The sequence below is a fragment of the Salvia miltiorrhiza genome, chromosome 5 (genome assembly GCF_028751815.1).
Source record: "Salvia miltiorrhiza cultivar Shanhuang (shh) chromosome 5, IMPLAD_Smil_shh, whole genome shotgun sequence".
Classification (NCBI taxonomy): domain Eukaryota; kingdom Viridiplantae; phylum Streptophyta; class Magnoliopsida; order Lamiales; family Lamiaceae; genus Salvia; species Salvia miltiorrhiza.
The window spans coordinates 37,247,825-37,265,978 of NC_080391.1; the positions used below are offsets into that span (position 1 = coordinate 37,247,825).

An 18,154-nucleotide genomic window follows, 5' to 3' on the forward strand; every position below is an offset into this window, starting at 1 on the left:
TAAATTGTACAAAAAATTCATTGCATTTTTTGACCGATCAAATTTTTTTGTATACAAAAAAGCAATGAATTTTGCAACTGATCAGGCATTTTTCGCCACCTACCCCCACCCCCACCGCCAGTTGAAATTTTTATATGCAATGTTATACATTTTTTGTGTTTATACATATGTGTTTTTGTGTGCAAAGTTATGCAATTTTTTTAAAAAATATATAAAAATTAACCGGGGGATGGGTGTGGGGTGGGTGGCGAGAAATACAAGATCGATCGAAAATTTGTGTACAATGTGATGATTTTTGTATGCAATGTTATGTATTTTTGTTTGAAAACTTATGCATAAAAAACAAGTCAGGTTCAGAAAATTAAAAAAAAATCAACAATATATATATATATATATATATATATATATACATAGTGTAAATTTTATCTAATTGTGAAACTTAGGAACCAATCTAGTCCATTAACTACTCGAGATCTAAGGGTGGATATTTGATATTGCATTTAATTAGATTTAGCATAAAGAATGAACAAAAAATCGAATTATAATATTCAGGGGCATTTTGGTGAACAGAATTTGATTTTTTCAAAGATTCACCAAATCCCTTAATTACCGTGAATGAATTTAATTACTCCAATTCTTTTCACCTACCAACCATTTCTATCACACTCACCGATCATCTTCCTCATTTTGAATTCTAGAAGCTTCGAAATCCGGCGTCTTCAACAGGTTTGTTTTTTTGTTTTGTTTTGTTTTTTTTTTTTCATTTTTGGGTTCCTTTGTTCATCATTTTCGTGTATATTATCGGTCATATTCTCAGTTGCTATAGAGCCTTCCATCTCCGGCGCCGGCTGTTCGTCTCCAAATCTGTGAATATAGGTTGTTCATCTTCGGCGCCGGCTGTTCGTCTCCAAATCTGTGAACAGGCTGTTCATCTCCGGCGCCGGCAAATATAACATATCCCATGTTGAACAAGAGTGACATGAACATTGAACATAAACAATGAGCAAATCATATGTTGTATATCTTGATGTCAAACAAATGGCCTTAATGAGAAGAAAATATCTGAACATTGAACACGAAATAATGAACAAGACGCGAACATTGAACACGAAACAATGAACAAGACGCAAACATTGAACATGAAACAATGAACAAGACGCGAACGCGTGTATGGACGTCGAACAAGGGCCTTCATGGATTGAACATATTGAATTTGAACAACGTATTTATGTCAAACAAAACGCGAACGCATATATGGACGTCGAACAAGTGCCTTCATTGATAGAACATGTTTAATCTGGACAAAATATTTATGTCAACGAACAAGATGGTTGGCGGCTGTACAGATGGAATAGAATAAATTACAACCCTAGAATGTAATATCTAAATTGTTGCCAAGAATAGAAGATCCCATGCAATCATGGACGCATGATTATAGGATGTGATATCTACATTTCCGTTGTCAGCCGTTAGAAAAGGACAAAATGACCCTTTCTTAATAAAAAAGCATCAGAATTTGCATGCTTCATCTGCCGTTAGATTAGCCTAAATCGAGGGTGTTGGTTGGTTCCCCATTCTCACAATTATCCCTTATTTATACATGATCCTTTCTCTCTCTCTCTCTCTCTTTCTCTTTATATATATATATATATATATATATATATATATATATATATATATATATATATATAGGACTGGGAATCGGGTCGAGATCGGGTACCCTACCCGAAAAAATCGGGTACCCGGTCCCGATTAAGGTGGAAAACTGATACTCGGTCCCGAACTCGAAAAAAAAATCGGGTACCCTAATACCCGACTCGGGTACCCAAGTCGGGTATTCGGGTACCCTAAATTACCCGGTCAAAATTGCATGTTTCAGGTCAAACTGTGAAAATCGGGTATTTCGGGTATTAGGGTACCCGATTTTCCTTAATCGGGTATTAGGGTACCCTAATACCCGAAAATACCCGATTTTTTTAAAAAAATTTCGAAAATGTAACCCCTAATTAAATAATTTAATATATATTTAATAAAAAACCGGGTATTTCGGGTATACCCGATACCCGATCGGGTATACCTGATACCCGATTTTTCCCCACCCTAAATATCTGATCCCGAACCCGGTCCCTAATTTTTCGGGTATAGGGTACCCGATACCCGATTTTTTTGGGTCGGGTAATCGGGTCCCCTATACTCGAACCCTATTTTCTCACCCCTATATATATATATATATACACACACACATACATATAGGGTGTGCATCTATTGTAAAAATTAATGCATTCTCTGTTAAAATTAATGCACTTAAAAAAATAAAATAAAAATTGCTCCCTTCAGGATTCGAACCCAGGATCTGCATTCATCCAACAAGATGATATATCCACCGTAGATCTTCATGATCGAATGGCTGAAAATGGTTCTCCGTTCTTCTTTTATTTAATGGTTCTTTCTTGAACCTCTCCCCATACATATATATATATATATATATATATATATATATATATATATAGGGGGAGGCTAAAATAAAACCCAAAGTTATCCTAGTCTCTCTCTCTCTCTCTCTCTCTCTCTCTATATATATATATATATATATATATATATATATATATATATATATATATAGGGGAAGGCTAAAATAAGAACGCTTCTTAAAATATAAATTAGGAACCATTTTCAGCCCTTAGATCATCAAGATCTACGGTTGATTCATCACCTTGTTGGATAAATTCATGGTCCTGAGTTCGAATCCCAAAGGTAGCAAATTTTTTTTTTCGCAATTCATGCCTTTATACAGTTTATTCATGCGTGTTATACATAAAATTCATGCATTTTTGCTGGTTCGTAATTCTTAAAATAAGGGTGGTTTATTGAATAACCGCCCCCTATATATATATATATATATATGTATGTATATATATATATATGTATGTATAGAGAGAGAGAGAAAGAGATAATTTGTTGAGAATGACTATTTTTGTGAGAAATGAGAGTAACAAATAAATCAATATAAATCTACGAATAAGTTGCTTGTAATGCACGAATATCGTATTTTATTATTACAATAAATTTTTGTCCTTCCATGATTCGAACAAGAGTTTGAAATGTTATTCGTGCATTACAAGCATTTTATGCGTTGAAATACATTAACTTATTCATTATTTTCATTTCACGAGATTAATTGAATAAATCTCAAACATATAATTTGATTAATTCCCATTTTTTCACCCTATTTGAATAGTGTTACTGGATTGTTTCTATATATATATATTACCAACAAAACTGCTTTTGGCAAGAAAACAAACATATATAATTGCATATGTATACTTCCATTCATTAAGAGAGTGTTAGGCTAAGCTTATTTTAAAGAGCTTATAAGTTCTTGGAGCTTATAAGATGTAATTTTTTAGGAGTATGTAGTTTTTTAAGAGCTTATAAGTTGTCAAAGTATTTGAATAATTGAGCTTATAAGTTATAGATAGAATTTTTTTATTAGAGAGAAAATATTTTTTTAGAGAGAGAAAATCGAAGAAAAATGAACTTGAATGAAATATGATGAAAATAATAAATTATAGTTGAAAAATATTTATAAAATGATTATTGCATTGAAGATCATAAAAAAAATAAGTTGGGGGTAGATGAACTTATTTTTTGGGGAGTTTGCAATTTATTTTGCCTAACACTTTGAAGTAGCTTATAAGCTGCTAAACAACTTAAAGCTGTTTTGAAGAGCTTATAAGCTTAGCCAAACACCCTCTAAGTGCAATACCGCCCACCTCGTTGCCCTCTAAGTTCAGACAATTTATTAATTTTAATTGGTTTATTTTTCTGCCATTGCTTTTTATCTAAATTTTGTACTCCCTTCGTCTCATTAAAAGTGGCGGATTGCTTTATTACACCTAAAAAAAGGAGAATGTGTAAAGTAATTAAAAGTGGTAGGTTTACATTTTTTTATGTGTTAAATTTTATCATTTATGGAACAAGCCATTTATAATGAGACAACCTACAAACTATTTTTAATAGGACGGAGGCAGTATTAAGTTGCAAAATCCTACCTGAATCAACCAGCAGAATCCTCCTCTCATATTCAACTCAAACTTTGGAATAAACAAGAAATTCAACGAGAGAAACAGATCAAGAATCAAGCTAATATCAAGAACCAAGAGATCAAAAGATTCTGGCCCTCTAACCAATAATATATATAACTTGTATAAACAGGGCTGATCAATTATCCTAAAGAAAAGTATTGTACATAAATAATTTTACAAATAAATGAGCATCAAATCCTCTTAGCTAGCTAGCTAGGAACTCAACATCTCAATCCTTTGTGGTTGAAACCCGATAAAATGGATTTCGAATACTTAGCTTTTGCTGGTTGTTCTTGGAAGCCGAAGGCTGTTGTGGCTTGGTATCGCGTAGATAACACACATCCCCTTCACACACGTAACGACTCCTCTCCGGTTTCTCGGAGAAGCACCTCCTCAACATGTTGAAGGAAGGCATAGCCATATTCAATGTTTTTCACCTACAACTCTTTCTTATAATTTAATTCCTCCAAACTTTGTATTGAAGCTCTTCTACTTATGTTAGGTAGGGAAGGCTAGCTATATATTCGTGGTGCAACAGCCAACTGCCTATCTCTACATCATTGAATTATTCCATGTGAAAATAAAAATATATAGCTATATTATGGTCAATATATGACTGCGTACATGTAAATTTCTTTTCTTGTTTCACTTTTATTATAAAGAATTTAATATCAAAGCTATGAGGTAGATTTTCACACGTTTCGAATGGAGAACCAATGGATGTAATAACACGTCTTGGATGAATTTACCACTTCATTGTTTTTCTTTTCTTTTACGAAAAGTCAAATTAGAAAGGTGCTGGCTTTCCAGTTAACCCGATTTTCTTTGCTTTCTTGGTGTCTATACCGTCAGATATGCGTCACTTGTATCTGGAACCAATTCAATAATTCATCTCGTGCAAAGATTAATGTTATTTCAGTTTCAAAATGTGAAAAAATGTCACGCTTAATTTTATGGTTCTAATGGGTTGGTTCATTGACCATACATTCAAAAAAAAATGTCTAATAAGTAGAATAGAGTACATCCAAAGATTTAAAAAGGGTTCAAATTCGTAAGGTCGACCATCAAATTGGGGTCAATGTTTGACAAATTAAATATTATTGCCGGCCGTCCTCTGCTTTCTTTTCCTAATACTCCATTTAGTATTTTTTGACCAATACTCAAAGAGTATAAACCCACCCATGAGACTTGAAAATTGACTATTATTTTGAAATGAAAAAGCTTGTATACAAAGCGGACACGTCCCTTGAAGTTGGAAGTAAGCGCCCACCAAAAACAAATTGCGAAATTCCAATTCATATTCAATATCCAGTGCTCTAAAAGTAAGATTTTTTTTTTTGGGTTAATAGCCGTAAAATACACGAACTATTTTGAGATTTGCATATTGCACATGACCTTCAAAATTAGCCCAAGAATACATGACCTTTCAATTTAATCGCAATTTGCACCCGCGTTGACTAACACTTTGATCGGTGGTGACGTGGCCGTCGGATTTTGTTGACGTGGACGATTTTCCGATATAGTAAAACGACGTCGTTTCTTCAAGCTCTTTTAAATTAAAATAAAAATAAAAAAATGGAAAAATCCTTTTGTTCCTTTGAAAGGGGAACCGCCAGCCACCTTCTTCCCCAGCCAACCCTGAAAGGCGCGGCCTTAATTTCCGACGCCGAGCAACTCCACCGCCATTACTGCTCCGGCTGCTGTACTACGACCACCGCGCTCCTCCAATCGCGCCGCCGAGATTCTGGAAATCGGCTGTGTTTGCTACTATCACCATCGGACCCCCAAATCCGAATTGCAGGGGGGAGGGAGAGAGGCTGCTGCGTCGACGTCGGAGTTGCAGGCAGGGGGGAGAAGGGGTTAGGGTTTCTTCCAATGGAGAGGCAGATGCTCGAAGGGGCGTTGGAGATTTCTTTGATTTTGATGTTTGATTTCTTCGATTCAAAGGGACGGTGGTGGTGGTTATTTGGAGATCTGGAGATCTGTGGCGGTGGTTATGGTGGAGGTGAGGCGGCGCGACATTTCTTCGATTCAAAGGGACGGTGGTGGTGGTTAGTTGGAAATCTGGAGATCTGGAGATCTGTGGCGGTGGTTATGGTGGAGGTGAGGCGGCGCGACAACTTCTCCGGCGCCATCCCCCTCTTCCTCTTGCCCCGCCTCGCCGTCGTCGATCTCGCCGCCATCCCCCTCTTCCTGTGGAGGTGAGGCGGCGCGATTTGGTAAGTTTTGGTTTTTGATGGTTATGGTGGAGGTGAGGGAAAACAGTGCTTGCGGTGGTGGTGGTTATGGTGGAGGTGATGGCTCGCCGGATTCTGGAAATGGTGACGACGGCGTGGCGGACCGCCTAGACCAGGAAGAAGGTCACCGGAAAAGCAAGGATTTTTAATTTTTTTTTTGAAAATATCAAAACGACGTCGTTTTTCCCACGTGGCTTGCCAGCGTGTAAAAAAAAGCCACGTGGCTGTCCATGTCATCGTCGGTCAAACTTAAGAGTTGCCGGAATTTTCGCCATGTGCAAATTGCGATTAAATTGAAAAGTCATGTATTCTGGGGCTAATTTTGAAGGTGATGTGCAATATGCAAATTTCAAAATAGTTCGTGTATTTTCCGGCTATTAACCCTTTTTTTTTTTTGATAAGATCTCATCATATTTTTACATCAGAAATTAGTATAGGATGGTAAAGTCAATGGAAAGAAAATTATGCTATAATAGGGATGCAGGCGGCCACCATTAATAACTACAACTCCACTTAGTAGAGGGATCAATACAAATATCTTTGACCACAACTTCAGATGATAAGTGTATCTAATACGTATGCTAGGGTTGGCCAAGCGATAAGAGATTAATGTCTAAGACCAATGATCTTGGGTTCGAGTCCCCTGTAACGTGGCCTTTAAATTTCTTTATTTAATACAGTTAAATTATAAAATAAAATAAAAGTTCATCTAATACGGTAATGACAACTTTTTTCAAGTTAAAAGTTGGGTATTCCATTGCACGAAATTGATTGGGTTTAAATTATGTATCCAACTCTTGTATTCACAGGGGATATACAAAGATTTAAAAAGTTGGAAGAAGTTGGGGTTAGGATAGAATTCTATACTCCCTTCGTCTCATTATAAATATATGTCTCATTATTTTTTAGACACGAAAATTAAAAAGTTGAAAATTATTTAAATACTAGGTACAGAGAGTGAATATATTGCCAAAAAAATGTGACATTTATAATGGAACATCTCATTATGGAGAGTGATACACTTACAAAGAAATGGATTCATGGATTCATGGACTCCAAACTTTTGAACATCAATATACTTAAAAACATATTTGAATCTATGTCTAGGGGTGTCAATGCAGCCCGAAACTCGTGGGCCGACCCGAATAACCCGATAAAATTAGAGGGTTAGGGTTGAAAAATTGCAACCCGAAAAAACCTCCAGCCTGATTAGCCCGCACCCGACTAACCCGGAACCCGATAGGGCTGGCCCGAAAACCCGGTGGGCTGCCGGAATTGTGACTGAAGTATCCAGTTACAACTTTTGTTATGTTTTGATCTATGATATTTGCTTAAATATATATATGTAGTCTCATTAAAAAAAGTGAAATTAATTAGTTAGAATATATATATGTGTGTGTGTGTGCAATCTCATTAAAAAAAGTGAAATTAATTACGAATTTTTTGTAGAAATTGATTATTAGTATCTCATTAGTTAGAAATTAATTATTAGTATCTCATTTTAAAGTGATACCAAATTTTTTTTTTTCGGTCAATGAGACGTGCATGGCAAATCCACTAATTATTCAGTAATAATCCAGATTGATTCTAGTGCATTGATACATGTTAAATTTTACTATCTCATTTTAATATAATTTTGTTTATGTAATCTTGAATATCTTATATTTTTGCATTTCATGCTTTGCTATATAATTTATATCTTTAATATCTATGTATATTTTATACATTATACATTAGATCATTAGGAATAATAAAATACAAATGATAATTTTATTTTTACACCTTTAATCTGATTAGCCCTATGGGCTAGCCCGAAACCCGAAAGTTTAGGGTTAGGGTTGAAGATTTACAACCCAAAAAAATCTCCAACCCGATTAGCCCGCACCCGACTAACCCGAAACCCGATAGGGCTAGCCCGAAAACCCGATGGGCTGGCCCGATTGACATCCCTATCTATGTCTAACTCCATTGCCATCTCCCTATGAGGAAGGCTTACGAGACTTAGAGTGTTTGGCCGAGTTTATAAGCTCTTTAAAATATCTTATAAGCTTCTTCAATATTTTTGGCAAAATAAGTATTTAAAGAGCTTATAAGTTGTAAAAATAACATTCCAAAAACTAAGTTCATCTGCCTCAATTTATTTTTTCATTATTTTATAAGCAACATTCATTTTATAAAAATAACTTAATTCTAATTTTTTATTTTCATCATATATCTTTCTAATTTCATTTTTTTTCAATTTTCTCTCTTTAGTTAAAATTTTTATCTATAGGTATAAGCTCAATCATTATATAATACGATTTGGGATTCAAGACCTGGCATGTCTAAGAATTCAAGGTTTAAAATTCCTGCAATTCTAGAGCTTCTAGCTCAATTCTGTTTCGCTGACGTGACAATATAATTCCACATAAGCTAGTTTATATATATACTATATTATTTAATTAAGTTATTTTATTTATTTATATTAGTAATGAAAATAAGATCCACCGATATCACCAATTTCCCTTCACACACCAATTCACCCTCACATTCATCAATTCCTCCACCAGATTTCCAACCGGCGACCTTCTCCTCTCCACCAGATATCCATTTCACCCCCAACCGACGATTTGCCCCACCGGTCCCCTTTCCCCTCCACCGCCGTCTGCCCCCTCACCAAGTCGCTGCCAGAGATCTGCCTCTTCCACCTTCTCCGATGCCACCTTCATCCTCCCTCCCTCCCCCTCCGGCTATTCGCCCCACCAGCCGCAGCCGCGATTTGCCATCTTCCACCGCGATTTGCCGCTCCCCTTTCCCCTCCACCGTCATTTGCCCCTACCACCTTCTCCAACGCTCTCCATACGCCCACTCCTCCCTTCCTCCAGCTCCCGGCGAGCAACGACGAAGACCGCCACCGCCATCTGAACCCTTGGTTCTCCTTCTCCATTCTCCCTTCTCCCCTATCTACAGAACCCGACGGCCGCAGTGGCTCAAGACCACGACCATGGTAATTTTTTTTTTTTTCTGATTTTTTTAGTCCACCGATTTAACAAAAATAACTAATCATATGCTGACTAATTTTCGATTGCTGATACACCAAATTATAGAATGATTCGATTGCTGGTAAATATAGAATGATTGTGAATTTTAGAAAGAACAAATTTTAGAAATAATTTTAACAATGGAAACTTAAAACCTAGATTTTTATCTATAAATTCATTTGTAAAAATTATAAACGCTGCATCTGACGCAAGGTAAACTTCTTCTTCTTTTGTTGTGTTTCTTTTACATTGATTTTTTTTTATGCTTTTGAGTTCTGATTTTCTTCGAATTGATTCCAATGTCTAAGGTTTTTACTTCGGCTGAGGTCTCTGAGCACAGCACCAACAAGGATTGTTGGCTCTTGATCGTGGGGAAGGTAATTGATTCGTCATCGTTTGTATCAATAACATAGACGATTATACGAACAATTGATTTGTTTGTTAGTTTTTGTTATATTGTGATATAGTATTTTGCAATAGAGGTAATCTTGCGGTTCTGCAGCTCTGTTTTTTTCTTTTTCCCCCAGTTCTTTTAGAACAATATGTGGGCATGTTGTGTGACTTGAATTATGTGGTTTTGCTGTGAACAATTGATTTGTTTGTTAATTTTGTTATATTGTGATATAGTATTTTGCAATAGAGGTCTATGTTTATAAAAGTTTTGAGTTATATAGGACATGGACCAAATCAAATTCTTGACCTTTATACTATATGTTCTCCGTTTCCACATTTGACTGCATATTGAACTGATGCAGTTTTGGATCTTTGGTTGCCCATTTTCTGTTGTAGGAGCATTTGATGTTGTTGGCTTTGAGATAGCTTGCTCTGAATCTTGAAATCTTTAAATTTGGTAGGCCAGTGAAGGCAGTTAGTAAAATTATTGCACAAGAGCACTTTTGTTGCTGCAGTTTCATGACGTGATTTGTCCAGTTGATGCTAGCAGGAGTGTTTTCATTGCAATAGGCTTAATCTGCGCTTGCTATGGATCATGTTCGTCCTAGTTACCCGGATGTGGATTGGGGCAAGTGGATTTGGGCAGCGTTTCTTCCGGTGCGCCGGTCTATTGTGACTTGGCGGGTTATTCTGGGCAGGCTCCCAACGGCCAGTTCTATAAGTCGCTTTGGTTACATCAGTCCGGGTTGGTGTCCTCTTTGCTGGAATGCGAGCGAGGATATTAGTCATCTGTTTTGGGAGTGCGATGTTGCTAGACAGGTTTGGGGTTCCCTCTTCACTTGGTTCATGGTGGATGGTTCGTCAATCCAGGAGATTGGGAGCTTCATCATTTGGGCTATGAGCAAGCAGGTGAACAACCTCTGGCGGGTTGGTGTTATGTCTGCCATTTGGCAACCAGAGCTGACTTGCCAGAGCTGACTTTGGCAGTCAGAGCTGACTCGCCAGAGCTGACTTGCCAGAGCTAACTCGCCAGAGCTGACTTTAGCAGCCAGAGCTGACTTGCTAGAGCTAACTCAACAGCCAGAGCTAACTCGCCAAAGCTGACTTTGGCAGCCAGAGCTGACTTGCCAGAGCTGACTCAACAGCCAGAGCTGAACTCAACAGCCAGAGCTAACTTGCCAAGTTCAAACTCACGCATGCTCTGCAAACTCATGCAAACATCCTACACATTTCCTGCCATTTCTCCAGACTTCAAAATAAATCTAACATGCTCATCAACCATACAGTTCTCATGCTTCTCTCTATCTAACATTCCTCAAAACTTCAAACTTAATCTTTCATGCTCAACTTCCATCTTAGAACACAACAACATACAAACATTCTTCATGCAACGCTCATAACTCACGACACAAAACAGCCATGCACGTACATAACTCACGACTATCATGCCTGGAAAAATACAAATTTAACATACAACAAACCTAGCATGCTCCTAAGCACATATATCAAGTCACAACGATTAAATAAAAATCGAAGGACGAGCTATGACGACGAACATAGACGGGCTGCCCTCATGGGTTTCATAGCTAGGGTTCGAACCGTCCTTAACTCTTTCATTAAACATGTTCAACAATTACCCAAGAACAACATACTAAAAACTCACAATGATCCGACATCGTTTCAAAATGAAGTCGAGAGTTCGACGTGTTTCGACGTCGACTAATCTTGAAAATCTAACCATCAAAGCATAGGTAGAGATGACTCTTACCTAGATGTGTGATAGGAAAGATGATCGGGGCTCGTCTCCTCGCTCAAAACGGAGCTCGAAAGCTCCAACTCCAAGCTTTAATGGAGCATGTGCGTGAGATGTGTGTGTGTTTAGTGTGTGTGAGATATTTTAAAATGAAAAGTGAGGGGTGTTGGCTGCTAACAGCCGACACTTTAAAGAAAAGGGGGGCTTGGGCGGTTGGGGGGTGGTCAAGGGTAGGGTAAGTCTAGATATTTAGCCGTTAAATATCTCGTCTTGTCTCGTCTCGTTTTAACGACTAACTACCCGTACTCTTCGTTACTTGCCCTCTCAACCTCTACTCACTTTCATTACACTCATAATTCTATATAAATATAGAAAACGTAAGCCCGTTCTCGAAAATCTGATAAACGAGCTCAGTTCGTTTATCGAGAAATCTCGATTTACTATTCACTCATCGTCCAAAAATAAAAACTTTCATTATTGGACTCGTATTGAAAAACTAAGAATATTTCTCGACGACGTGCACGTAAGATTTTGAAAGTCGACAAAAAGACGAAATAGCAGTATTTTACTATTCATTGTCAAAAAGTCAAAAACTTCAAAAACGTCTTAACGGACTCAGATCTCACCTCCGAGTTCACCGTTCTCATTCAAATAATTATCTCGAATTATTCAAATACTCAAACTCAATTACGGATATAAAATTCCACATTATCCTCACATCATTAAAAGAACATCTCAACGTCTTTAAAAAAAAATAACAAGAAACTTCACATAACTCATCATCTCTTTACAATGTAAAGTAAATTCTAACAAGGGATCTAAACCCTAATTACTCAAACTCAAGCAATTAAACACGTCATCAAAAGCCCGGGTATTACAGTCTCTGATTCAATTCTTGCTTCTGTTCTATATTTTTCAACCTTCTTGCCTCTGTTGCCTTGACTTTTTTCTGTTTGTGTGGCCTGTTCTGTTTCTGTGTCACTGTCTTTATCAACTTATTTTTTTTCTTTCGATTTGCTCCTCTTATGTTTCCTGCTGTTCTTCATTTTCCTCTTCCTCTTCTTCATTTTCAACTGGTGTCAATTTTGGTGTGTAGAACTTCACCGACTTTTATGTCAGCTGACTATTGACCTCTTCGATTTGGACCACATTGTATTTGTCTTTTGCATAATTCAGTGACAGTGGCTTATCCTCAGGCTCTATGGAGAGCCAATATTATGTTTCACTTTCTTCAGAATCTGGAATCATTCTTTCATGCAAATGCAGTACATAGTATGTAGTTAATACATAGTATTTTCTTACAAAAGCAATGTATTATATTTGAACTTTAATGTGAACTTTTCTGACAAGCACCATAAGTATTGGTTGTGAATTCCTTGTTTTAATTTTAATTTACAACCAACAGAGTGTTTGTTGTGAATTTTATCTTTCAAGCATCAATTCACAACCACCAGGAGTGTTGGTTGTGAATTTGATGTTTCAATCATGAATTCACAACCAGCAGGAATGTTGGTTGTGAATCATGAATTCACAACCAATATTGATTCTAGTTGTGAATTGTAGGACAGTTTACTTATTTTTTTTTTCTAATATTTGAACGATTTATGATTTATTATGACAGTAAATCATAATACTTCTCAAGGAATCATATTAAACACATTAATGAATCAAATATTACTTACCATTCCTGTAATCTTCGTCACCACAATGTTCGTTTTGTAGTAGTTGAATCTGAATATCCTTGGACGTGCAGTTTTACTTCTGACATGACCATAGGTTTTCCCTAACTCTGATATTGCACAGTATATCCATGCCTGTATAGTAAAAATACAGAATTAGAATTGTAATCATCATATTATAAATAGTACATAATTCGGTAATTGTTTAGAATTTTACCAAGAATGCAGTGGAGCATCCAAAGACATATATCTTCAACCTTATCTTTTCCGTCTACAGCCCTTCGTGATGGTGTCGTCTTGATCCCTTTGATGATGTAGTACAGTAAGTGTTGATAATTATAGCTTCCCCAAGGGAAATTTTCCCAATCTTCATCTCTTTCAACCATAGCCCACATCCATTGCTCTATTATTATTTTTTTCGGCTCCATGCCAAAACAAAGTAGTAGGCCAATAGAATCTTCGCCACCTTTATGTAATCTGATGTATTTTTTGTTATCTTTCCTTGCTCAAATAGATCCTTCAGCCGTTTAACAGTCATTTTGATATTATCAAACCTTCTTGTGAAAAGCGAATCTCCCTTTATAATGGCGCCTCCTTCCTTGTTGAAGTTTAATTCTCAAAACCTGAGCCCTGTTATTAAGGCATATTCAAACCTTGTAAACCGCAGTCTTTTGTCGTTAATGCAGAAACTTAGTTCGTCTATTTTTTCTCCAACTATGATCTCTCTTGAGATAACATAGTGGACTGCACTTCCACATTTGTTTATTGTAACTGGGAGATTCAGAAAATTCCCCAAGCAGCTTTTCTTGATGGTGGTCACAGCTTCTTTTCCTTTTCTTTTCAACACTTTTTGAATAATCTTCAGTATTGATTCTCTGCAATGGAAGTTAATTCTGCACTTTACATCTCTCATTTCCGAACCCATTGAATCTGTAAAACATAATACTCCCTCCGTCCTATTAAAGTTGGCCACATTTCCTTTTTGGTCTGTCCCATTATTGTTGGCCACTTTCTTAAAATGGAAACATTTAATTTAATTAAGCCCATTTAATTAAAATTTCTACTTAAACCTAAACCCTCTTTAAAATAAAAAAACACACACACACAACACATAAAACCTCTCATTTCTCTCTTCTTCTTCGGCGGCAGACAGCGACGCCGGCCGCCGGCCGTCGTCCCTCCCCTTCTCCTCCCTCTTCCCTTCCCGACCGCCCTTGCTCAGCTCTGATCTCTCTCCAACAAACACAAATCACACACAAACACACCCACACTCAGCGCCTCCCCCAAAAAAGCCTCTCCTCCTTATCTCTTCTTCTCGGGCGGACGACCGCCGCCCCGCCCCGTCCTCTCGTCTGCAATCTCAGGCAAACTCTTCAGCTTCTCGATTTCACTCGCCGACAGCTCCGCCGCGAATCCGTGGGAAAAATCGAGGGTTTCGCACCTCCCTCCGCCGCGACCCCCATGGCCGCCGCCTCTCTCTGAGCTCCGGCGCCGCCGCCTGCTTTTTCCCTTCAATTTTCGGCGAATGGCAGCTCGCAAATCATCGTAGCAGTCCCCGGAGCGGCCGCTAACTCTCTAGATCTGGTCTTCACTATTTTAAGAATCCGCTTGCTAATTTCCTTGGAATAAACCTGCAAAATCTCGATCCCCTCGTCATCAGTGGGTGCCGCTTTCCCCAAGACCAAAGCCTCCTGCTTGATGAAACGTTGAAGTACTTTTTGTGCTTGAGGATTCAATTTTGTCCCAGAAATTGGGGTCTGATTTGGGGCGATTGGTTTTGGGGAAATTGGGGTATGAGGAAATTGGTGTCTGATTTGGGGCGATTGTCGCCGGCGCCGACAACGACGTCGGCCGGAAAATGGAGAAGAAGACAGATTTAGGTTCAAGAAAGATTTAATTAACTCTTTAATTGTCACGGACCCTACTCGACTTAATTGAGGATAACTAAGCCGGGAAGCCGCGACGAAGAACACAATTATCGACGGCGATAGAAAGAGAGTTTTTGTCACGACCGGACTTAATTAAGGATAAATAAGCCAGGAAAACGTGACTAAGGACACAGTTATCGACGGCGATAAAAAGGGGGTGAACAAATAATAGAGGATCGAACTACAATTTGTTTAAAGAAGGGAAAATTTATAATACACCTGATGTTTAGTCACAAGACTCGAACAGACTTGTAGGTTCAGATAAAACTGGCTTAACTGAAAGAACATAAAACCTAAGAGTACGCAGCGGAATAACATAATCTGATTACATGTATGAAGACATGTATCCAAGAGTTCATTCATTAACTTGTGACAAAAGCTCCGCTCTTCACTTCATCTCCATCAGCCACTGCTCAACCTGTACATTTAGAAATATATGCAGGGCTGAGTACAAAAAGCACTCAGTGGGCACGTATGCCTAAATAAACGTATAAACATGCATCGTGAAACTGTAAATTGTCATGCCATTATAAACAGTACAGCAAGGGAGTTTTAGCTAAATAGGCCCAAGCTTACTAAATTCATTTGTGGTTCTTAAAGTTCGTCTGATCAGACTAAGTTCTCTTGTATTCTATCATATCTGGAACTGTGTGTCGGAGAGGTGGCCACCTCTCACGAACACTTGACCGGCCAACCCGCTAGATGACTCACGGTCATTGGTGTACACTAGTCAAGGCAGGATAGCTATCAACTGCTCAAGACCCGAATTCGATTACATCATTGGCAAAGCCAAAGCAGATAGATATCATACTGAAATTGAAACATTTTATGGCAAGACAATACTTGAAATAACTTGTTCAAAGATTTTGTAACGAAATAACTTGTTCAAACGGTAGCATTAAACTTGTTTGATAGATATATAAAACTGAAATTAACAGCTAAACATCTCATGCATTCATCTGTATAAGAGGCCTACGACACGTAGGGGATCTCCATATACGTATAGTGAAAGTAATGCCCACCTGATCCTCAGTGTGGAAGAGAGGTGATCTTAGGCGGTGGTACCGTCCTGTGAACCAATTCCTACAAGACGAGTTCTTAACTCTTAGCACATATCATGGATAACAAAAACCGTTGTCTACTTGGGATCTCTAGGTCAACCTATTCCCGGACTTACAACGCAAAAATCGAACTAGGGATTATGCATTTTACATACGTTAGCTTATCTTGGTGCCTTATCTAGGTTAACTCACTCATTTTCATGAAAACTTTACACAAAATATATCCCAAACTCGTCATGCACATATACATAATATTTCATGAAACATCATTTAAAACCAACTTTCAAACTTAGAAAATAATTCAACAACTTGAGCTCTTAAGGGGTTGTTTTGCAACAGACACCAATTCTGCCTCGGATCTCTAAATGAGGCTCCTAAGGACATTCTAGAAACTAGACATTTCAAGGATCATTCTCCAATTTGAATCGAATGAAACAGAGTTCAAACGAGCAAGATATGCCCACTCAAAGATGGGTACTTAACAAGCAAAAATCTGGAAACTTCAGATTTCCAGATTAGAACCAAGTCAATGGGCCTTCTTTAAAAAATTCATATCTCCCATTACAAAAGGCCACTGGGAACTCCAAGGGTCAATCTGAAAACTAGGGAGAGAGTGTGACACTCTCCAGTTGAATTTACCCCAAGAAGATTCATGGTTTAGGAGATATTAATATCCAAAGTTCAGTGCACAAAAAGAGTTCAAGTTCGGCAGATTCAAAGTTTAATTCAGAAAAACCACTTTAGGCTTTACCAAAAATTCTACAAATGAACAAATAAGTTCCGAACATGTCAATGGATATTCAATATAAAAATGGGCTTGAGAATCAAAGATTTAGGTTGGTCTTTGCCACCTCAAAGTCGTAGGTTTGTAAAACCTACTGGAGGATACACAGAATAAGAACTAGACTTCAAAGAATTATACCGGGCATTTCCCTCATCCAAAAATAGTGAGGCCAGTTTCAAACGAAATATAAGGGAGTCTAGAGTATCATATTAATGTTTCAAAGGGTTTTACTGATTGAAACGTGACTTATGACTTCCCAAAGATTGTTTACCAGAAATGCATTCCAGACGGGCAGTGATGTTTAACAATTCATAAATAAATCATAAGAGCTCTAAAAATTCTGAAAATATACCATAGTGTAGAAAACATATAAAATATGACACATAATTAATTTGGGAAGTTTTGGGCATCGTTTGGACGGCTGAAATCGCCTTGCAAAATACTGCCGGAGCAGTGTGCTTATGGCAGATTCGCAGCTTTACCTCATGCACGATTTTTCACCCAATAAACTCTACCAAAATAAACATCCACGACCATAAAACATATCCTCACACAATATAGCACACATATGTGTAAAAATCCGTGGTCTTAAAGTATTTTCAGTTGAGAAGACAAAAGAAAACTCACCCTCGAAGCACAACCTTCACTCTAACTTTACGCCCTAGTTTTCCCATGCTCTCCCTTGCTTTGATACTCCTCTTGGGGCTTCAAGAGCTTCTATGGAGTGTGATAATGGTGGGAGAAGAGTCTTGGGAGTGGGGGAGATGTGGAGGGACGAAAATGAAGAGGGGAGAAGAGAGTGAGAGCACTTTCTTGCCTTAGCACTTTCTTGGAGTGAAAATGAATGGAATGGGAGAAGTTTGCAGCCACTCTTGCTTTTGGGGAGGCTATGCACTAAAAGTTGGGGTAGGATAGGGTGGGGGTGGCTGCCACCAATGGAAGGTGCCTTGTGGCATGCAATTTGGTAGTTCCAATGCCAAGTCATGATGGTTTTTTGTCCCCTTTTGAATTTAGAAAGGTGGCTGATGTGTAAGTGGGCTTTGGGGCTGAAATGGGCTGCATTTGGGCTCTAAAATAGGGCCTTAAAATCGGCCCAAGCCTCTCTAAAAATCGGCCCACCCTTGGCCCTCTATACGGCCCGTAATCGCTCAAACCCGAACTAAAACAAACTCGTATTAGAAATAAATATGCACTTTGCTTTTCATACTTTGAAA

At 37.9% G+C, this 18,154-nt stretch overlaps 1 long non-coding RNA gene across 1 annotated transcript; it reads right to left on the reverse strand.

The window, feature by feature from the left end:
• Nucleotides 1-15,264: 15,264 nt before the first annotated feature.
• Nucleotides 15,265-17,799, reverse strand: LOC131024298 (uncharacterized). Its single transcript, XR_009101744.1, has 3 exons — nt 17,568-17,799; nt 16,118-16,178; nt 15,265-15,513 (listed from the first exon to the last, which is right to left on the reverse strand). It is a non-coding gene; the product is annotated as an uncharacterized LOC131024298 (long non-coding RNA).
• Between the last annotated feature and the right edge of the window lie 355 nt (nt 17,800-18,154).